Source organism: Papio anubis, unplaced genomic scaffold (assembly GCF_008728515.1).
Source record: "Papio anubis isolate 15944 unplaced genomic scaffold, Panubis1.0 scaffold46, whole genome shotgun sequence".
Classification (NCBI taxonomy): Eukaryota; Metazoa; Chordata; class Mammalia; order Primates; family Cercopithecidae; genus Papio; species Papio anubis.
This window is the reverse complement of record NW_022164783.1, coordinates 275,028-298,300: the sequence shown is the minus strand read 5'-3', so window position 1 is coordinate 298,300 and position 23,273 is coordinate 275,028. Positions and strand designations below refer to the sequence as shown.

The 23,273-nt window shown below is 45.7% G+C and overlaps 1 long non-coding RNA gene across 1 annotated transcript; it reads left to right on the top strand.

Moving 5' to 3' along the window:
• Window positions 1–5,664: 5,664 nt before the first annotated feature.
• LOC103885868 lies at window positions 5,665–12,669 on the top strand. The gene is made up of 2 exons (XR_004181649.1): window positions 5,665–7,055; window positions 12,448–12,669. It is a non-coding gene; the product is annotated as an uncharacterized LOC103885868 (long non-coding RNA).
• Window positions 12,670–23,273: the final 10,604 nt, after the last annotated feature.

The following is a 23,273-nucleotide window of genomic DNA, read 5'->3' as shown; positions in this document are numbered from 1 at the left end:
CTATTTGGCTTTTCATAAAAGGAACATACTGCATGTAAGTCCCTGGTCAATTTTTAAAAGAAATTGCAAGCCAGTGGTAGCATTTAGAAATAAAGGGTTGCAGTGAGAGAGCCAGCCTGGGGTAACGGATTTAAGATGTTCTGTGCACCTGTGCCTTGTGTGCCTCATCCTAACCCTGGGCCCAGCCTTGCCTTCCTTCACCATATCATCCACACTCGCAAGTGAGCAGAGTCAGGGGGTAAGGGGTGTGCCCAGGATCCCACAGCTGGAACTGAAAGAACTCAGGTCATTAGCAGAGCTCGTGCTCTTCCTTTTACTGTACAGCAGGGGTTGTCAAACAATGGCTGTAGGCTGAATCTGGCCCACCAGCTGTTTTTATAGGTTCTATGAGCTAAGAATGGTTTTTTACATTTTTAAATGGTTAGGGGGAAAAAACACAGAAAGGAAATTCTATTTTGTGACCTGTGAAAATGATATAAAATTCAAATTTCAGCGTCCGTCAATAAAGTTTTATTGGAACACAGCCATACCCACTAGTTAATACATTGTCTGTGGCTCCTTTTGTGCTAGAATGGTAGAGTAGACACCATGACAGAGACTCTCTGATTTTCAAAGCCTAAAACATTCTATCTACCCCTTTACAGAAGAAGTTTTCTGACCCCATCTCCTTAGCCCTTGGCCAGTACTTCTCAGGCTCCTATGTTAACAGCTACCAGAAAAAGATGATGGGGACATGTCAGAACCTGGGAACCAAGGATATGAGAAACATTTTTCATATTGGCTTGGCTTGAATTAGGTAATCCCATGGAGCATGGGAAGAGGAGGGGAGACAGGACAAGGCAGGATGCTGAAAGATCCTGGAATTTCATTTGATTCCATTCAGTCTGTTAAATGGTGGGTCTGGCTTTCAGCAGGGCATTTGTGAAGACTCTCATGATATCTCTGACCTACCAGAGAAAATGTGGATTTGATGATAACAATTAGATGTGTGTGTCATGGGCCAATCAACTTGTACCCATAGGATTTGATTAATGAATTACTGGCAACCTAGGGTCTCTAGTAATACACTGTAGGGCCATATTTTTTAGCCTGCCCTGTCTAATATTGACATCGAATGTTTATATAAAGGCACAGAGAGTATGCTTATCCACTCCAAAGTGAAATAAGGCCAAGAGCATTAGCAGTTCAAGTCAGAAGACCTGGGAGTTTCACATTAACAAGAAGATTATAAACCAAGAGCGTGAGATGATGGAAAATCAAATGCATTCCTAAGACAGAAGAGCAGTATAGTGCTGAGATCAAAAGAAATGACAGGACTTGCATTGCATTATATAGATGTCCTGGGAGCACCGTCTCCTGTCCTAGCCTTCACATCTTAAGATAGAACTTTGAAAGTGAGATGGCCACGGAGAAGCTTGGCCAGGGTAATTCTAAATCTGGGACTATCACATCAGAAATAGGAGAAGGCATCAGGGATGTTGGGCGTGGGGAAGAGAACTGAAATATGGCATTGTCTGGGTTGGGCTGCCCAGAAACAGACTCTGGGACAAGCATTGGGTCCAGGTGTTTTATTTGAGAAGTAAAGAGAACACGGGAAGAGGGTGGGGAAGGGAGCCAGGGCGGGGAAGCAGCTGGTAAAGGGTGTGTTATCCAGCCAGCTCCTACTGGGATTAACTGGGGCTCCACACTGTGGAGAAACTGGGAGGTGGTATAGAGCATGCTTCTCAGTCATCCCGTTCAGGGCATGAGGGACCGGGACACTTGTATGTCAACACCCATCCATCACTGACTGAGGGCTATGCCCAAGGGTCTTTCTAAGGCTTCTGAGGGAGCCCAGACACAGAGATGAGGACACTGTAGTGGGAAGGCTATATCATACGGACAGAATACTAACTCATGTGCTACGGGCACCTGTCCCCAGATATCGGAAGAGCTGTTATATGGAAGTAAATCTTGGGTGAAGAGAAATGAGCCTTTTCTAACTTTGTGGCTCCATGAATTGATGGCTTCACAAGGTGATGTGAATTCCAGCAGCACAGCCTGAGGCAGATCTCGGATATGCCATGGGGGGATTCTGGCTTCAAGGGAAACGTTGAAAAGGATGGCATGCCATCCCTTTACGGGCCAAGATGCTCCGATTTTATGAATGAAATTCTTCTGGGATATAGAGGTAGTGAGTGGAAAGCTTGGTGGTGAAGGCGAGGGTCTGGAGGAGGAAGGCCACCACTGGTCATCCCCAGTCCGCGAACTATACCACATACTCCATCCAACCTCAGTGGAGACCAGCCCTGGATAAGTGATGGGGGCTGCCAGCCAATTCTAGTCCAGGACTTTGATCCCCCGACTCCCAGCATTAGCATCGCTGAGCAAAATTGAAGGGCACTTAAAATAAAGCCTGGGTTCAAAAACATCCCCTTGGGCAAAAACATCAATGCGAGACATTGCGGATCCTGCTTGTTCACCAGCCCAGCAGCCCCACAGCTTCGTTGCAGAGGCCTTTAGACTCCGTGGCTCTGTGCCCCCTTTGAGCGTTCCCTCCCAGACCCTCCGCGTGGGAGCTCAGCAGCTCACGACAGAGGCAGCTCATTATTTTGCTGCAGTTGACTTGAAATCTGAAATCAATCGGGTATCAAATATTCAGTCCTCGGTTTGATACTGTTTTTCAAAGGTGCAATAACATTCAGAAATGACACCACATTTCCTAATTATGAAATTCTGTCGTTGCTGTTCAGTCTAGAATGACTTGGCTGCAGGGTTTTTTTCTTTCTTTTTTTTTTTGGGTTTAGCATACAGTACGATTATTTTAAAATTGCTTTGGAAGAATGTATTTCATCAGCAAACTACGAGCATGCTTATTACCGAAGTTTGGAGGCAATTTGAGAGGAAGGATAAATTAGCACAGACTCTGGGGGCCTCGAAGCGTGCCCTCCTTCATCCTCCCTGCTCCTTCTCCGCGGAGCTCAGGACACCTTTCACTCTTGGCGCCTCTACACTCCTGCCTGCCTCACTCACATCTACCAGTTAAGGTCATAATGATTTGGGGATGGGGATGGGCTAATGGGGAAATTCCTGCTTCCCATGAGAACCACAGCACTGCTGAGAGGAAGGATGGAGAAGGGGCAAGAAGTTAAACCAAGAGCTCCCTACAAATCTGGAATCCTGAAAGCCAGTGTGAAGAGGAGCTGCTGTAGATAGCAGAGCCTGTGGGAAACCAAAGGCTTTGCTTGCTCAGGGACACAGATGCCTTCGAGAGAAGTGGGACTATTAAGTGAGCTGCCAACATTTAAACAGTGGTCAGATGCTGGGTGCAGTGGCTCACACCTGTAACCTCAGCACTTTGGGAGGCAGAGGCGGGGGGTCACTTGAGGTCAGGAGTTTGAGACCAGCCTGGGCAACATAGTGAGACCCCATCTCTACACAAAGTTTAAAAATTAGCCAGGCATGGTGGCATGGACCTGTGGTCCCAACTACTTGAGAGGCCGAGGCAGGAGGATGGCTTGAGCCTGGGAGGTCGAGATTTCACTGAGCCATGATGGTGTCATTGTACTCCAGCCTGGGTGAGAGAGTGAGACCCTGTTTCCAAAAAAAAAAAAAAAAAAAAAAAATCATAGAAGGTGGTTTATAAACAGTAGAAATTTATTTCTCACAGCTCTGGGGGCTGGCAGTCCAAGATCAAGGCACCAGCAGATTCAGTGTCTGGTGAGGGCTGCTTTCTGGTTCACAGCAACCTCTCCCACTGTGCCATCCCATGGTAGAAGCGGTGAGGGGCCTCTCTGGGGTCTCTTTTATAAGGGCAGTAATCCCATTCATGAGGGCTCTAATCACCTCCCAAAGGGCCCACCGCCAAATACCACCACGTTGGGAATTAGGTTTCAGTGTTTGAATGCTGGAGGACATGAACATTCAGTCTTTGGCAGGAGTGAATTACTGACAACAGCATGGTGAATCTCAGAAATGCTACATTTAACACAAGAAGCCAAACAAGGCCATGCTGTATGAGTCCATTGATATTACCATTCTAGAATAGGTGAAACTCATCTGCGGTAAACATATCAGAAACATGGTTGCCTCTGGTGAGGAGAAGATTGACTGGAAGAGGGCACGAGGGAACCCTGTGTGGGGATGGAAAGGTTCTGTATCCTGATCAGGGTGCTGCTCCATGGGTGTATATGTTTGTCAAAACAAATTGAACTGTATGCTTTAAAAAAGAATCATGGTGGCCGGGCGCAGTGGCTCAAGCCTGTAATCCCAGCACTCTGGGAGGCTGAGGCGGATAGATCACGAGGCCAGGAGATCGAGACCATCCTGGCTAACACAGTGAAACCCTGTCTCTACTGAAAAGACAAAAAATTAGCCAGGCATTGTGGTGGGCGCCTGTAGTCCCAGCTACTTGGGAGGCTGAGGCAGGAGAAGGACGTGAACCCGGGAGGCGGAGGTTGCAGTGAGCCAAGATCGCGCCACTGCACTCCAGCATGGGTGACAGAGTGAGACTCCATCTCAAAAAAAAAAAAAAAAAAAGGTATCATGGTGACTTACCACTGCCATAGATGAATGTAGATAGAAACTCATGGCCAATCGTAGCCACATGCAAGCCCGCAGGTGACTCAGCTCCATAGGACGGCACCACCTCAAGGATTTACCCTTTATCTCTGCTAAGAAACTGAGTCACTGCAGCCTCCTCTTCTTGCTTAGGGGCCTGCCCTCTTATCCTAGCCACGAGCGAAATGTCTAAATACTGCTCCACTCTCAGGGGAGGCAGCCTTGTTTTCTGAGTAATATATTCAACCTAGAGCCCACACCATTCATATCTTGGCGAGAAAGTGACTGGCAGGGATTGCATTAAGTCAAGTGCTAGAGGACAGAGGCTGATGACACGTGTGTGCCTCCTGGGGCTGGTGTGAAGGGAGCTACCTCATTCGTATGAGATGATAGTTCCTAAGGAACTTTTTCTTCTTCCTTTCTGTCTTTCCTTCCTTCTTTCTTTTTTTTTCTCGGTGGCGGAGACCTCTTCACATTGACAAATTATGAATATGCAGAAAAGATGGTAGGAGACCACTCTGCGTCTCTGAACTGAGGCCAGTTTAATTCCTAGGACTCTAGTCACTGGTACTTTTCCTGCATTTTCAGCAGCACCTGAAATAGATTTTGCTTCATATGAAATGCAAAACACTGCAGAGTAGAAAGCTCACCCCGGTCTCTGATCCAGGCGAGTGTTCTCAAGCCTGGTGTTCATATTTTTTTCTCTCTTTCTTCAAAATACTGCCTTGCTAAGCCCACAGATGGGGATCATAGGATAAGTAGATGCATAATATATTACCCAAAATATTCCACCAGGCATCTTCTCTTACAGGTCAGGAGGACTTGCAAATGGAGCCTTCTAGGTCACCGCATTTCCATCTGAAGGAAAGTCTCCCTCATAATTAAGATTATGTCAGCATTTCCATTACGGAGCCCAGTGGTAAAATCCACTCTGAAGTGCAGCTTGGTTTTAAAGCTCTTGGTCTTGGAGAGAACTCTTTATCTCTCTGACAATGGATTGCCTCACTTTTTACCTTGGAAACTAGGGAAAGAAAAATGCACAGTAAGTCAGAAGTAGGGGGCTATGCTGCCCTGTGAAGCCTCCGTGGCCCTGACTATTGGTCAAGGAGTTGGGAAGAGGAGGTGCAGGGGCCCCTGTGGTCTCCTGGATGGCAGACCAGTGAGGCAGCAGGAGCCTCTGCATCCCAGCCAGGGTTCCGCAGGCTCTCCCCTGCTGATCCTCTCTATCAGAATCACCTGGGCAGTGCCTGTTCTCAATACAGATTCTTGCCCTCCTGTGGCACCGTTTACTTGCCCCACCCAATCAGAATATCTGGGGCGGGGCCTGGGAATCTGCATTTCCTAACTACATTTCCCAGAAGATTCCTTTTCCCAGGAAACCTGAAGTTGCACGGTGTACACTTTGCTGTATTGTTGCTGGTGACCTTGGCCAAATCTCTTCACCTCACTATTATGCCTTATTTATAAAATAACAGCTAACATGTATTGAGTGCTTACCATGTGTCAAGCATGTTCCCAGGATCTCATGAATTAACTCACCTAATTCTCACAGCAGCCCTATGAGGTGGACACTATAATTATCTACACAGAGAGGTTGAATAAGTTGCCCAAATCACACAGCTAGTAGAGCCATAGCGTGGGCTTTGAAGCCAGCGCCTGGCTCTGCCGTGCCATGCTGCCTTTTGGAGGATAATTATAGTTCTCGCTGTCCTGGGTTGTGAAGGGGCAAATGAAGTGGGAGATGTAAAGCTGCTTTGTGGCCTACGTGGTTATTTTTATGGTATTTTTATCTTAGGTTCTCTTTATCCAGTTCCCTATTTAAGACTGTCTTGGTCCTTCCCAATCTCCTCTTTTATCCTCTCTTCCCCCTTCCTGGTCCCACGCAAATCTTTGATTTGTGAACAACTAATCTCCCTGGCTAATTTACACTCAAGTGTTCATAAGTGATGATAGCCTAATGCGATTGTTTTTCTCAGATAACACCCTTTCATTTTAGCTGAAGTTTTAACTCAGCATTTCCTAATCTGTGGACACCAGGGACCCCCTTGCTATCTTCCCCCTTACCAACCCTGCGCTCCATGAGCTGTTTCTGAAAGAAGCAAACTTCGTTAACTAATTAGGAATCTATTCCATATATACATCTTTATATTTTGTAAAATGGAAGATAATCCACGGGTATTATTTCTGGGGCTTTTCTGAAATCTTGAAAACTCCAGGAGAAGTCCTCCTCATTACCATCTTAATGGGTCGCCAAGTGTCTGGGGACCTCTTAGAGGAAGCCATTTTCAAAGTCTGTTGTTTGTGGTTGTGGGGGGTATGAGTTGGTGACATGAGGTGTCCTGCCCTGGCTTGGGGTCAGGCTGGTCCAGCTTACCAGGACTTTCTTCCCTAAGGGGTTGCTGAGAGGACGGACTGCTCACGGACAGCCGCTGAGGTGCAGAACCCACCGGCGGGGGACAGGGTCACTGCCACCTGCCACCCATGAACGAAGAGGTGGCTGGAAGTTGCTGTGAAAGGTGAACATATTTGCACGAGAGTCATACTGTCCTTTTCCCCTCCGTGAAACTGGTCTTGTTCTCTGTTTTATTAATTTATTTATCCTCTGTGCTCAGTATGTGCATCTGTCACACAGCAGTGGCTGAAAAAGTGCTGGGTGCGGGATGACTTGGTGGCCTGTGGAGTGGCCTGTGTCACCTCCTCCTCTCCCCATCATCATGCTCCTCCAGTCACACTGGCCTCCTGTGGTTCCTTGAACGCAGCAGCCACTTTCCTGCCATGGGCCTTTAGCTGGCCTCCCTTTCCTAGGGTTTTGGTACTGGAAGCCTGACATCCTAGGAAGCCCTTCAGTCCTGGGAAGGCAGAGGCAGTTGGTCACCCTGCATGTCTCCAGAACACTTTCTTCCAAGACACCAACCAGCAAACTCCACCCCTATCAGGCCTTTTGCCAAATCTTCCCTTCTCAGTGAGGCTCACTGCATCCATCCTTAACACTCCCCACCCCCTGTTTTACTTATTTATTGTTTTAATAACGTTTGCCACCTTCTTGCGTACTTTGTTCTTTATATATTTATTGCTTATTGTTTATCTGTTGCCACTAGAATTAAGTACCATGAGGGCAGGGATATGTGTCTTTTTTGTTTCCTGATTTATCCCAAATGCCTAGGACAGTGCCTGGCATGTAGTAGATAATAAACATAGGATGGATGGATGAATGACAGTTCATATATTCTGTGCACATTTTACTAGATATTATCGGTGGGTTGGGGGATTTAAAAAAGCATGAACTATATAGTCCCTGCCTTCACACAATGTATAATTTAGTAGCAGAAATATAGCGAGAAGAGGCAGCCAAACTTTTCCCATCTGAAAAAGATTCATGACCCACCTTGGTTGGATCTCAACAGTATTATATGCCTGATTCCACATCTCTGTCTCCAGCTCTGTGTTCAAGCTTCAGCCCCATCCACCACTGCCTACCAACTTCTCCCTCGTCCCATAGTCCAACAGACTGAACCACCAGCAATTCCTAACACACACTGCTTCCTGTTTTTGCTGTTTCATTGATCACACTACCACCTGGCTAGTCAAGCTAGAAATCTACTTTTTTCTCACCTCTCATATTCACCAAGTCTTATTAATTCTAGCCCCGAAATGTTTCTGAAATGCACTTTCACTCTATACCAGCAACCAACCACTCCCCACCCCCTGCCCAGTCCAGGTTCTGTTCAACAGCCTCCCAAGTCTTCTGGCTTCCAGCCTGGTCCCCTCAGCTCAGGGTCCACGCAGCTGTCATTCTTTCTCTATTGAACGTCCAACACAGGCCAAGCCTAGCGATGGATGCTAGGGATACAGCAGTGCAGAAGACAGACAAGGCCCCTATTCTCCATACTTCAGTGGGATCCACATTAATAAATTGTACACTGGCCCTCTCTGGCTTAGAACCTTCAAACCTCATCCTCATTATCATTAACCTGTTTGGGTAATGAATCTTTTTTAGAATATGATGAAAGCTAAATTTATGCGCAAAACTTTCCTTACAATGTCAGGGGAGAGTACTGTGGACTTGGAAGGCAACAGACTTCAAGAATCCTTGACTGCAAGGTCAAGTTTCCCCCTTTTGTAAAATATACACAGCCATCATGGCTGGACCTGTCATCCCCCTCCCCACTTTGCCTCTGGTCATGCCCACCTGTCCCACTCTTTGGTGTCCCAGCAACATGGGAGTTCCTGAAGTTCCCCACATGGATTATCCATCCATCCAGTGACCACTAATTAAGAATATATATATATATATATATATGTATTTCTGAGACAGAGTCTTGCTCTGTCACCTGGGCTGGAGTACAGTGGCATGATCTCAGCTCACTGCAACCTCTGCCTCCCAGGTTCAGGTGATTTTCCTGCTTCAGCCTCCTGAGCAGCTGGGATTACAGGTGCCCGCCACTATGCCTGGCTAATTTTGTCTTTTTAGTAGAGACAGGGTTTCACCATGTTGGCCAGGCTGGTCTCAAACTCCTGACCTCATGATCCACCTACCTTGCCCTCCCAAAGTGCTGGGATTACAGGCATGAGCAATCACGCCCAGCCAAGAACATAAACCTTTAGATTCTGAGTCACCAGAAGCACAGAGGCAAAAAAATAATATGACAACTGCCCATCTGGACTTTACATTCTGACTCCATAGCTTTCTCTTGCTCAGGCTGTCCCTTCTCCTGGCACCCCTGGTGTCATTTCCTTCCCTGTTAACTGACCAGTGTCCACCTTCAAGTTCAATTCGGGCATCCATCTTCCTGGAAGACTTTTCTCGATGTAACTTCCCTGTTCATGTTGGCTTTGTATTGAATTCCCTCTTTGGGTTCCCATATTTCCTTGTCAATATCTGTTTCTCTGCCCTTAATACAGTACATTATAATTATCTGTTTATGCAGCTATTTCTTGCACTAAACTAGGAGCTTTTAAAAGACAGTTTTATTCTTGACTGTTTATCCTCAGTGCCTTACATCAATAAATATTTATTGAAAGAATGAGTAAATGAATACGAAGGATGAATAAGGCTAGAAAGGCTGGATCATGTCTCACCAAAGGACAGCCCTGAACGCTCACCTATCAGTTCTGTTCTTTCCTGCGTTGTGTCTTCGTTGGGGCAGCTATAACAAATTACAAATCGACTTGGTGGCTTAAACAGCAAGCATTTATTTCTCATGGTTCCAGAGGCTGCAAGTCTGACATCAGGGTGCCAGATGTTTGTGTGCTTGGTGAGGGCTCTCTTCCTGGTTTGCAGACAGTTATCCTCTTGGTATATCCTCACATGGCAGAGAAAGCGAGAGCGAGAGAGCGAGCTCGTGCACACTCTGGTCTCTTTATCCCCTTATAAGGACACCAATTCAATTGTGGGGGCTCTATTCTCATGACCTCATCTAAACCTAACTACTTCCCAAAGACTCTATCTCCAAATACCATTGCATTGAGGATCAGGGCTTCAACACACAAATCTCAAACATTCAGTCCATGGAAGAGCTTTTGGAAGTGTTGGGCAAAGGATGACAGGGTAAAGTGAGTCTTTGTGACCACAAATCTGGCAATGGCTTCCAGGACAGGTTGGAGGGTGGGAGAGGACCTCTGCCCATGGCGGGCTATAAGCATGAGTTTCAAGAGCAGAGTGAGAGGCATGTGGGGAGGGTGGGAAGGACTGGTGGAAAGACCTGGGCTCCAGCCCTGCCACCATGGAGCTGTTTCATATTTAGTGGGCACTTCCCTTTCCTGGCCTTAGTTTTTTGACCTGTTAAATGAGGAGCTGTATTAGATATATTCTGGGACCCTGTTTTACATTTTTATGTCCTTCCTGCTTGATATTGCTTCTGTGCTGCAGGCCTGAACCTGCAGTTTCTTTAAGAGCCAGAGATTTAGCGGGCTGGTGCTAGAAATGGCCCCTGGAGGCCACCATAGCACCTTGTGCCTTGCTTAATTTGGATTCCTGGATAGATAACTCCAACTTGGATGGCATCCGAGGGTATTTCAGGGTTGATAGGGATCTCAGATGTCACCAGGGCTTTGAATGCCAGATAATTAGGCCCCAAGCGGCAACTGGCTACATCTCCAGCCCCTTTGTCGACGTGGCTCTAGTTCCCTCATTTTCTCTTGGTTTCAGAAGCGGCTGCTGCCTGTGATCTTGCTGCGGGGGATCAGTCCCTCATCAGAGCTGGACAACGCTCCCCTTAGAAGGAACCTGTGAGGGTGGGTGGGGCCCGCGTGTGTCCACTCCTGCCCCTCACGCTGGCTACTGCTTTACACCAGACCCCAAATCCCCAAAGGAGGGCAGAATGGGAGGGAAATGGTGTCTCCCACGGTGCACCACGACCCCACACCCACACATGGGGGCCTATGGGCTGTCATCCCAGGGCCTCACCGTGACTTTGACAGGCAGCTGTTTCCACTTCCCTCGAGAAATGAAGGACTTGGGCCACAGAGGGGTTGAGCCCCAAATCTTTGAGCCAGGCTCTTAACCGCTGGGGTCTGTGTGCCCTGTAACCACCCAGGTGTAGAGAACTAGCACCTTGAGGCCGCAGTTCGCCCGCCCTGGGACTTTTTATTACTGCCGAAGAAGGAAGGAAACTTGGAATCCAAGAAGTGGGTGTGAGTTCTGGCTCTACCAGTTCCTGTGTGACCTTGCTAATTACTTTACACCTCTTTCATTTGCCCTATCTGTTGCTAAGCTAAACTCGATTGGCCTGAGGATGCCTGCATACCTTGAATCCTTATGTAAAGAACTGCAACCTAACTTAGTACAGGAACTTACTGAAAAAAGCCTAACAGGAGTGTATTTAGGAGCCGAGCTTCAGTCCATCACAGGTGGGCAACTCATCAGGCCATGTTCAAATAAGGCCAATGCCGAGCCCTCACCAATGGTGGTCTCTGTACCTCCCATGGATGCTGCCCGCCCACCCTGCTGAGCCAAGCTCTCTGAACTGCTTCTGGTTCTGAGGTCTGCATCACTGGCGAATCTTTCTTTGCTCAATTAAACTCTGTTAAATTTAATTTATCTAAAGATTGTCTTTTAACACTGTAAAATGGGGTGGGGGCTTCACCTACTGTGCAGACTCGTGAGGAAGAACTGGGATACTATACATGCTAATTCTCCTGACTCTGATCTTCGGTGGTGATTTGTGGAGGGCGGGAGGGCAGATGGTCAGCAGGTCTCCCCTTGACTGTCGGAACTGCACTTGCATCCTGGGGGCTATCCTGTCCCCCAGGCCCATGCGTGACCCCTCAGAGCGGTCTTCACAGCAAGGGGTGACAGGAACCCAAAGGAAATGCGACTCCAGGCTTCCCAGAAAGTACAAGGCCACTGTAGGAGGAAGAGGGCAGGGTGTCCCCAGGGCACCCTTTGGCCCTGCCTTTGGGAGTACTCTAGTGTTACAGGAACTGGGGCTGCAAGGCCTCAGGGTTTCAGGGCAGGGGATGGTGAGAGTGGTGGGAGGCATGCTGGAAGACAGTGGCCTTGGGACTGAAGCCCAGCCCTGGCACTGGCTGGCCGTGATAACGTGGGCAATGTGCTGGCCTTCTCTGCACCCGAGTCTGCATCTCTGACTTTCTCAGTGTACCCTACAGGCTGTTATACAGATTTAAAAGCAGGGGAAGAGAAGCTCAAGGGTGCATACAAATACTGAGGTCATGAAGTGTTTTAAAAAATGAGGTTGCTGGTTCAACATGAAATTCTTTTTCTGATTTGTGAATTTATTGATATGAGAAGTCTTACAAAGTACAGACATAAATTGTATTTTGGTCTAATTGAATGAGTAACTTTTGTTTCAAAGACTAACAGCGCTTGGAATTTTGCTAAAAAAAAAAAAAAAATCTAGGCTATTTGATCACTGTCGATAAGGAATCCTTTTTATTCTTTTTTCCTAGTGTCCATTGCAGGAGGACCTTGGTAGAGATCATGGCCAAAGCAGCTGGGAGAAACAAAACCTTCCTTGTCTCTTACCGCTATTTTGAACATGCCCACAGAAAGTACTTTTACCTGTTGACTCTTACTCCCCAACAAGGACAAACACCTTCTCCCCCACACGCCTTTTTCTTTCCATTTTCAATATTTATTCTCTCCAAGATGCCCTTTTCTGGAAACCAAAATGAGTATTTACTTGATTATAAATAATGACACAGTACATGGTCTGGGGCTAACACAGCACACCAATTCAGACTTGATGTTTCCTTATTATTTATGGTGCTATCAGCACAGCTTCTCAGTTCAATCCTGGTCTTAAATCAGGGATCCCATCACAGAACCTAATGTGAGAGAAAATCAGATGTACCAGGAGCCTCCTTTATTTTTCCTCCCTGGCTCGTCAAGCAGTCAGCAAATGGAGACTCGACATTAAAAGGTATGTGCTGAATAACTGTGTCTGGTTGCTAATGATACTGTGATGTGGCAAAACAGCAGCTACTGCTGAGGCTCCTCTGAGCAGATCTGTATTCTAGAGGAGTCAGACCCAACTCCTTTGTCTAATAAGACATTTAGCATTTAGAACGTACAGCCAGAGCACCTGAAGGCATTTACATTTTATTGGAGTCTTATGGGAAATACAAAAGGGTCAAGGAATTAGGAGAGTCGTATGAGCTTTGAGGTTGACTCAGTTGGTTAAAATTCACTGGGGACATTGCTCAGAGTACCTGGATGGGGTATGACTCTGGCCCCTGACGAGGTGCGTCTGGATCAGGTGGGTGTTCTCTCATTGAACACACACAACTACTGAGTGCCAACTACAGACCAGGCATTGGGCTGCATTCTGGAGTCAGATGGCAGGGGTCCCTGCCTTAATGAAGCCTATATCCTCTCAAGAGACATGGGCAAACAAACAATTGCAGTTTCTTGGTAGAGCTTCTTCAAGGCTCCCTTCGAGGGAAACTGGATGGCTTTGGGGGTTATTTGGACTGTGGACTTCGGAATGTTAGTTCTGAGACATGTTCCTGAGCCCTCCCTTCTAACCTCTATCTCTTAGGAAGTACTGGTAACCCCAAGTTTCCAAGAGAGTGACTTTCAAGGGTCCCCTTTGTTCATTTCCTTGCAATAATTAACTAAAGGGCCAGGAAAGCTATTTCAGTGAAAGAAAGAGGGCATTAGGTGAGATCCTGGATAAGGTCTTATGATGCAAAGATAGGTATCTCCCCCTGGCCCCCTACAACCAGCAGGGAGGCAGCGTGGTACAATGGAAATGCCCTGTACCTTTTCCTGTCTGCCACTTGCCAGGCATGGGATCGGCAACATGCTGGTAAACTGGTTCTCAGAGGGGGATACGAAAGCCCTGATTTGTAATGTTTTCCAATTTCCATGGCGTAAATACTCCCATCATGGCCAATTTAAAACTGTCAATGGCTTAAAAACTAGCTTGGAAAATTCCTGAAAATTTAATAGGCTCTGGTGAGCCGCAGAAGCTGGCTTCAGCGCACCATTGCCTGGGACCCAGTTTCTCCCTCATTTCCCCAGAGGTAACCATTTCTGACCTGGCGTCTCCAGGGCTGTGGTAAATATGGGGGTGAAGTCGGTCTTTTGACTGTCACAGTGGTGGCGCACAGGAGGGTCTCAGTAAACCTTGGTTCCCTGAACTCTTCTCCACTCCAGGAACAGCAAAGTGGTGTATGTATCACCACTCACTCATTTATTCATTAATTCATTCAACATTTATTGAGCACCTAGTAGTTTCCAGCTAAGTAGACTCAGACATGAGCCTTGCCTAAGACCCCTCTACAGATCAGTTGAGGAGACAGGGTAATAGATCAGAGCCATGGCTGGGAGCTCAATCTTTAGTGCTATGAACTAGCTGTGTAGAGGTCATCCTAGAAACAAAAAGAAGGGGCAAAGAGGAGTGGGAAATCAAGGAAGGCTTCCTGGAGGAAGGGACATGTATTGAGTTCTGAAGAGTGCGGTGGTTGAAGAGGGGGAGAAAGTTACATTAAACTAGGGTAGACTTGTGATTTTTTTTCATTACTGCTCCCCTAAGGAGCCTTTTTAGACATCTTTTTCCCTAATCATTTCCTCCCTGCCCACCATGAAAATTTTAAAATATGCAGCATACTTATGTACTGCATGTATGTTTGTGCTTTTTTACACAAAAATGTAAGATTTGTTACTCCCCCAGAACCAAGGGGGCACTATTGCCCCTTGTTGAGGATGTATGCTGTAGGCAAACAATCCCAAGGGGGCAGAAACCACAACTCTTCTTGCTAGCCATTAAACACATAATAAGCCGTTGATAATTCTTTGCAAAATAAATGAATACATAAACAAATGTCACTGCCAGTAGAATAAGTAGTTCAAGAAGCGGGATAGGGAATAAAATTGCACAGGGTGAATGAGGAAACACAGCACTTTGTTCCCATTTACAAATAAGGAAACCGAGACTCGGTAAATGATAGGGTCAGAGGCGTAAGTTGGGTCTGGTTGGCAGGTCCTGAGCAGCCAGGCTGAGATGTCACATCCCAGGCGATGTACGAGATTCTTAATCCCCCAGCTCACAAGGAGGCGCAAGTATCATGTGACTTTCAGGTCTCTTTGTTGCCCCCCTGAACGATGTGCCAAGAGGGTCTGTGTTCTTCAAGGTGGAGATGAACAACCACTGGCTAACTCATTACGCTCCAAAGTTTGAATGAAAGAGCTCCAATTACCAAGCTCTCTGCCTTTGGCACTTGAGAATCCATCTCAATTTCCCCCTTTCTTTCTGAAGCGACAGTGATTAAGGATTCATTCTGCACATAAAACAAGTGATCAATGGCTTCTGGCAGTTGCCATTGTCTCTCTCTCCCCCCATCAGTAGACAATGTATCTTGGGGAGCTGCCGGGGCTTGAGAAAAATGAGTTTGCCAGACATGGTTCTATTTTGATTTAGATCACAAATAGCTCAGCTCAGTTTTTACATTGATAACACGGAGATGGGTTCCATTTCCTGAGCTCTGTAATCAGAGTAAGTCCATCCCTGTTGAGGGAGAGAGGGAGAGAGGAAGAGAGACGGATCTTTTTGTGTGAGTTGTAATACACTGGACCCGGATTTTTATGTCAGGCTGACTCACAAGGCACCGCAGTCTAACTGGCATGGCCCCTTTCCTGGAACCTTTGAGATAGGTGGGGTCTGGTCTCTGTGGGGTCACCAAGTCTGCGGCTGTGGTTCTTCCTTTGCCCACCCAAACCAGTCGTCACTGGAGGTCAGTGCAAGGCACCTGCCCTGGAGGGGAGGGTAGAGAAACTGTTGGCCTGTGGTTGTAACATCCAAGGGGCTTGGCGTGGGGCGGGGACAGGTAAGTCAGAAAGAGCAAGTTGGTGAAAAAGGAGATGAACCTCTATTATCTTTCTTTTTTCTCTCTCTTTCTTTTTTTCACTTTTTTTTTTTTTTTGAGGTGGAGTCTTGCTCTGTCACCCTGGCTGGAATGCAGTGGAGTAATCTCAGCTCACTGCCATCTCCACCTCCCAGGTTCAAGCAATTTTCCTGCCTCAGCCTCCCAGGTAGCTGGGCCTACAGGCATGCACCACCACACCGGGCTAATTTTGGTATTTTCAGTAGAGATGTGGTTTCACCGTGTTGGCCAGGCTCAAGAGAGCCACCCACCTTGTCCTCCCAAAGTGCTGGGATTACAGGCATGAGCCACTGCACCTGGCCAAACTTCCATTCTCTTTCCTGGGAGATATTTTAGATAAATAGACAGATATGTGAAAATAAGTAATTCAGAACCTAAGCTGTTGGAACTCTAAATAAATTTGAGCCTTACAGGAATAATTTTGGGCCTGAGGCACGTGACAGGCAGCCATAACTTAGGCAGCTATAATCTTTGTTTTTTCTCGTTCTGGATTAAGCCTTCCTCCTTACCTGTGTTGTTATGTATTAATTAAAATGTGGTAAATGGCTGAAGGATGCCAGGGAAGACCCCTTTCCTCTTACTGTTGACTTTCATTCTAGATTAACTTCCCTCCTACCTTTCTCATACAAGACTTCACGGCTATCATGTTATCTTAAAAGGGAATGTTAAATACAGTCTTTTAAGTTGAAAAAGAAAAACCAGCTGTAAAGAAAACCTATAGGGAAAAGAAAACAGACTGTAACCAACTAATTTGTTGTAATTCTCAAACCAGCCTTGTATTGAAAATGTAATCCTGTTAAATTTCTTTGTTTTCTGCCTATATAAGCAAGAACTTAACTTTTAACTTCAGAGCACTGACCCCATTTCTCTGGAGTCTTTCTCTCCTGGATGGCCATTCCCAGCTATTTGCTTAAATGCGCTCTTAAAAACTGGATTCCAACCCGTTTGATTATTTCAGGCTGGCATACTGATTGATACATAGATATCATCCTTTCAAGAGGAAGGATGGCTGCTTGAGGAGAGGAGAGTCAACCTCCCACCCTACTCCCTCCCAAAATTACCTCCCTCTGTCTCCTTTCTCCTGAAGGGGAATAAATACTGAATTTGAACCCAAGGAACCAGGTTTAGGAGCAGGAGCCAGTCACAGGAACAAAGGGTTTTTCTGTGGGATCAGTGCCTATCATCCAGAAATATACAACCCTGAACACCCTAGTCCCGAATGTTGAAATCCTGAGAGATCAAAATCTCTACAGTCGAAACCCCTAACATCTAAAATCCTAAAAATCACAACCCTGACAGATTAAAACCCTGCATGTGAAATCCTGAAACCTGAATTCTGGGGAAGGCGTTCGTGTCCTCTCAGTTATAAGCAGGATAGTTGCATCATGTTAGAGGCATCATGTTAGGTGGGACTATTACCTTGTTGCTGTCTTCATTTGGAAGCATGGTTTAAGGAAATGCATACGGTGCCAAATTGACAAGGGGTAGATTTGTAGACTTAATTTTAGGTGTCGACTTGACTGGATTAAGGAATACCTCAAAAGCTGGTAAAGCATTATTTGGGGAGTGTCTGTGAGGGTGTTCCCAGGGGACATTAGTGTGTGAGTCTGCTGGACTAGGTGGGGAATATCTGTCTTCATTGTTGATGGGCACCACCCAATCAGCTAGGAACTCAGAGGAAATACAGAAGGGAAATTGGTCTTTCTGTAAGATCTGGCACAGAGTTTCCTTCTGCTGTTTTGAGCATCAGAAATTTGACTCCACTAAAGTGAATTATCACAATGTTGACTTTATGTGTAAATCTTGGTTATGTACGTTAGAAGTGTTGAAACTTCTTCAGTAAATGAAGAGATATCCTTTCTTTACATCGCATTTGTGAAAAAGAAAATTTCTCAAGATCTCAGCTCTTTGGACCATTGCATATGTGGTGGTGACCCACCGTGTTTGATCCATCTCGTCAAAGGACTTAGATTGCCTGTCATGGAATTTCAGATGACTGCAGTTATAAAGCTGGGTGCACACAATTACCAACTATACCGATATGTGCTTATACATTTTTCTTTTTGTCCTACTTTATGAATACGGGTTGTCGGCTCATAACCCCTATACCCATGCGATGGTTGCTAATACACCTGAATGTGTATGCTTGCAAAAATATGTGTGTTGTCGTTTTTTATCTTACTGTGTAAAGTGGCCTATGAAGTGTTCTGTCATGTTTCTATTTATTTCTCAAACAAATCCTCCTTTAAAAATGCAAATAGATGTCTTTTAAGTAATTTCTTAAAAATTATTTTTCCGGAATTATATTTTCAGGATTTTGATCTTTCAGGATTTTAACATTCAGAATTACAGAATTGTGTCTTTTGGGGATATGGCCCAAACCCCTATCCTTATGCCAGCACCTTATGCCATACAGTTTTAATTATGCAGCTTTGTTGTAAGTTTTGAAATTGTGAAGTGTGAATCCTTCAACTTTGTTCTTTTTCAAAGATTTTTTGGCCCTTCTGGATCCTTTGAATTATTACGTGAATTTTAGGATCAAGTTGTCAATTTCAGCCCTACTGGGATTTTGATGGGGATTGCATTGAATCTGTAGATCAATTTGGGGGTCTTAATTTTAATGAAGAAAGTGGTCTGGAAGTGAGGCAGTATGGTATAGAAGAAAGAATGAATGGAGGCTTCAGTGTCAGGTGGACAGGTGGCCGTCAGTTCATGTCTGACCTCCCAGCACTGACTGGTTTTGAGATCTTGGGCACATTGATCTTCTTCGAGCCCCAGATTCCTCATCTGTAAAACAGACCTAAGGATACTCACTCCAAAGGTGGTCTGAGAATTAAATGAGTTTGCCTATGCAGGCTGTAAGGGCAATGTCTGGCACATAACTGTAACTACCTTCATTTCCTGAAGGCATTGAAACTCACCCAAGTAATAGGAGAAAAAAGCATCCGAGTAGAAAAATGTGAAGGCTGGAAAGGACCTCGGTGATTAAATTAATGCATGTTGAATTTTCATTGTCTGTGACCTTAATCTTTCTCTTGCCTCTAGAATACTTTTCTCCCCACAACTTTGATAAGATTCCACCTGCCTCTGATGGCCTAGTTGGAAGTAATCTCTTTTCTGAATGCACCCAGCATTTTTTCTTCTTTGACAGCATCTAATTCTGTTTGCCTGTTTTCTACAGATTTGGGTATGAGTTTTGACCTCACTTCTAAACTGTAAGCCTATCAAGGCAAGATTCAGCTGTGCCTTCGTTGACATGTTATTGTGGAGGGCTTCATAAAGCATGGCCCATTCATGTGCCTACAACATGGGGGTGTGTGTGTGTGTGTATGTGGTCTTATTTCTCTGTACTTTTCTTCCTACCTTCTCCAAGCACACACATAACCTGCCTCGTGCTCAGTCAGGCTCTGCTAACCAGTGAAATGTTTAAGGATACAGGTGAATTGACTCTGAAGCCTGCAGAAGGGAGGGTTCTTCTGCCCTGAGTTTGGGTGATCACTTCAGCACCCCACCTGGCACAGCTGGGAGGTAGCCAGAGACCTCTCCAGCTGGGAGTAATCTTACTGCTTTTAATTTTGCCAGTTTGACAGATCAAAAATAGTATTCTGTCTTGATTTTTATTTCTTTCATGACTGCCGAGGTTGAATTTTTAATGTGTTTATTAGCCGTTTGTACTTGCTTTTTGATTACCTTTTCCACCTGAAGTATTTCAACATTTGGATTTGAACTGATAAGGGAGAGACTGGTGATGAGCAGGCAATGCAGTTCAGCAACTCGTTTGGGGCTGATCAGTCAAGTTGGAAACTGGTTCAACGTGGGACATGTGTGCCTGTGTGTGTGCATGCGCATGTGCCTGTGTGTGATGGTTTGTGTGTGGGGTGTGAATGTGTGGGTTCATAGGTTGAGACACAGCCTGGGAGACTTGGACAGTTACCACTGACCTCATTCTGTGCCACTGTATATCATGATAGTACTTTTTTTTGCCATGTGCTCCCCATGAAATGCAAATTTTAGCAGCATAGGCGTCTACATAAGCCCACAGCTGAGATCTGTTTCTGTTAATTCTTTCATTCAAGCTCCCTTGCTGACTTCAAATGTCGGCATCTCTTTCAAAACATCTCTTATGTGTGGACAAGCTTCTGATCACTTCCCTTGGAAAAATAGAATTGAACATTACATGTCCCTGCTGGGGTGAGATACTGCTTTTTTGTATCTGTTGCCTGTTGCCAGTTAATTACCTAAATGTTTGATGAAGACTGGAAGTAGGGCTGGGGCTAGAGGCTGGAAGGGAATCCACGCGCTCACTGGCTGTGTGGAGGGCTCCTGATGCATGGAGTGTGCAGTTGGGGCATGATGGTCAGAAGAAAGTCAAGCAAGGCCAGTGTTGAGGCTGAGGGTGAGCTGAGACGAAGAAGTCAGCACCTCATCTTTGCTCAGGACCCAAGAAAGAGACTTTGTGGATGGCTTCACAGAGCAGGAAATGTTGAGACTGATGGTAGGTGGCCAAGGGATGAACATGCTGTAGGTGTTGGGGACAGACTGGACCAACCTGGTGCCACCCAAGGGCCTGACCTGTGGGAAGTAGCAGGTGATTGAGAAGACTAGGGCATGGAATGTGGATGGTAGAGGTGAACATTGAGGGTGTAAAACTGGCCCTGGGTACCCAAAGGAGTTGGTGGACTTTATAAGAGATGGGAACATAAAGGTGAGAGGCTCAGTCAGAGCATCAGGGAGAGAATCAGCTGCCCATGTCAACTGATGAGCTGTGGGCTGAGTGACAGGACCGGATGGGGCTGACTCTGGCTTCTGGTTAGGGAGCCTAGGTGGGCGGCATTGCCAAGAGTGTGATATACACACAGGGATGTAAGTAATGAGTTCAGGGTGGATCATGCTGAAACGGAGGAATCCATGGTACATCTAAGAAGATGGGAGTTTGGGAGAAAGATGTGGGCTCAAGATAAAGGTAAAGGTAAAGGTAAAGGTTTGCCAGTCATCAGCCTTTGGTGGTAGTTAAATGTACAGTTGTATGTCACGTTGCCTGGAGAGAATGGTGCGTGTGAAAAGATCAAGTCCCAGCGAGCACCAGGACTCATGGGTGGAGCAAGGAGAACTAGTGAGGGTAAGTTCACACCAGGGTATTGTCCTGGAAGCATGAGGAGGAGGGCTTTCCCAGGAGGAAGACACTGGTGATAGTGTCAAATGCCACAAAGAGATGAATGCTAAGACAGATTTGGCCATGTAGCATTCGACTGAGGATGTAGGCTTTGGGTTGAGATGAACCTGGCTTCAGATCCTGATTCTAGCACTTAGTATCTCTGGAATCTTGGAGATGTCATTTAACCTGAGCCTCATTTTTTGCGTCTATAAATTAGAGAAATGATAACAGAAGTAAATTCCTAGGGTTTGTGACGATTACATGATATATTGAAGGTGAGGTATATGGCACAGATCCTGGTACACTGTGAGCAGGAAAGAAGTGTCACTATTATAGTTATGAGAGGTAAAAATGGTAACAATATCTACTTACGAAACTTCAGCAATAATTACCTTAAAAATGCACTAAAGTCATGTCCTTTGTCCAGTCCCAGATGGGTGGGGTAAGAACTTCTGCCAGTGAAAAGACATGAGCTGGGATCGGACCAGGAGGAGTATGGTGTGGGCTTGTGAGAGGCCTGGAGTGTGGAGTGAGTCTGGACTGAGTCTGGAGTCTGCTTCCTAAGGGCAGAAGTTTTAGACTCTAGCCAATACGGGTGGGACCCTTGTCCATGGGGTCTGATCTGAGAGGGCTGGCATACTTTGAGACTAATGTGATAGTATTAGATGGAAGTCCAGATTATTTTTTAGTGAAGATCTGAAAATAAATCTAGATAAATGTGGGTGAAAAGGATCAGGAGAGTGAAGCTTTTAGGAAAGGAATGAACCTCAGCTCCAGTCCCATTACCCTCAGGGACTAGTTGGGCAGTGTGGGCTCAAATGCTGGGTGCTTGCTTTATGAGGGAGGAGCTGCAGCCCAGTAACCTTCTGGGAGTTCAGGGGCTGGTTCCACACTGCACAGGCATGGAGAGTGGAGACTGTTCACAGACCCTGCTAGCTCATGGGCAGGACTCTGTGTAGTCCCAGATCTGGCTCTCATTGGCCCATGACCCAAGTCTGGAGACTTGAGCCTGCAGGTGACAGGGCACACTATGGGCATCTGGGGATCTTTATATAAGGACTGATTGGTGTTAAGAAAATGCCTAGACTGGGACTTTAAGTCAGGACGGTGTTCGAAATCACACTTTTTTTTTTTTTAATTTATTTATTATTATTATACTTTAAGTTGTAGGGTACATGTGCATAACGTGCAGGTTTGTTACATATGTATACTTGTGCCATGTTGGTGTGCTGCACCCATCAACTCGTCATTTACATCAGGTATAACTCCCAGTGCAATCCCTTCCCCCTCCCCCCTCCCCATGATAGGCCCCGGTGTGTGATGTTCCCCTTCCTGAGTCCAAGTGATCTCATTGTTCAGTTCCCACCTATGAGTGAGAACATGCGGTGTTTGGTTTTCAGTTCTTGTGATAGTTTGCTAAGAATGATGGTTTCCAGCTGCATCCATGTCCCTACAAAGGACACACTCATCCTTTTTTATGGCTGCATAGTATTCCATGGTGTATATGTGCCACATTTTCTTAATCCAATCTGTCACTGATGGACATTTGGGTTGATTCCAAGTCTTTGCTATTGTGAATAGTGCTGCAATAAACATACGTGTGCATGTGTCTTTATAGCAGCATAATTTATAATCCTTTGGGTATATCCCCAGTAATGGGATGGCTGGGTCATATGGTACATCTAGTTCTAGATCCTTGAGGAATCGCCATACTGTTTTCCATAATGGTTGAACTAGTTTACAATCCCACCAACAGTGTAAAAGTGTTCCTATTTCTCCACATCCTCTCCAGCACCTGTTGTTTCCTGACTTTTTAATGATCGCCATTCTAACTGGTGTGAGATGGTATCTCATTGTGGTTTTGATTTGCATTTCTCTGATGGCCAGTGATGATGAGCATTTTTTCATGTGTTTGTTGGCTGTATGAATGTCTTCTTTTGAGAAATGTCTATTCATATCCTTTGCCCACTTTTTGATGGGGTTGTTTGTTTTTTTCTTGTAAATTTGTTTGAGTTCTTTGTAGGTTCTGGATATTAGCCCTTTGTCAGATGAGTAGATTGCAAAAATTTTCTCCCATTCTGTAGGTTGCCTGTTCACTCTGATGGTAGTTTCTTTTGCTGTGCAGAAGCTCTTTAGTTTAATGAGATCCCATTTGTCAATTTTGGCTTTTGCTGCCGTTGCTTTTGGTGTTTTAGACATGAAGTCTTTGCCCATGCCTATGTCCTGAATGGTA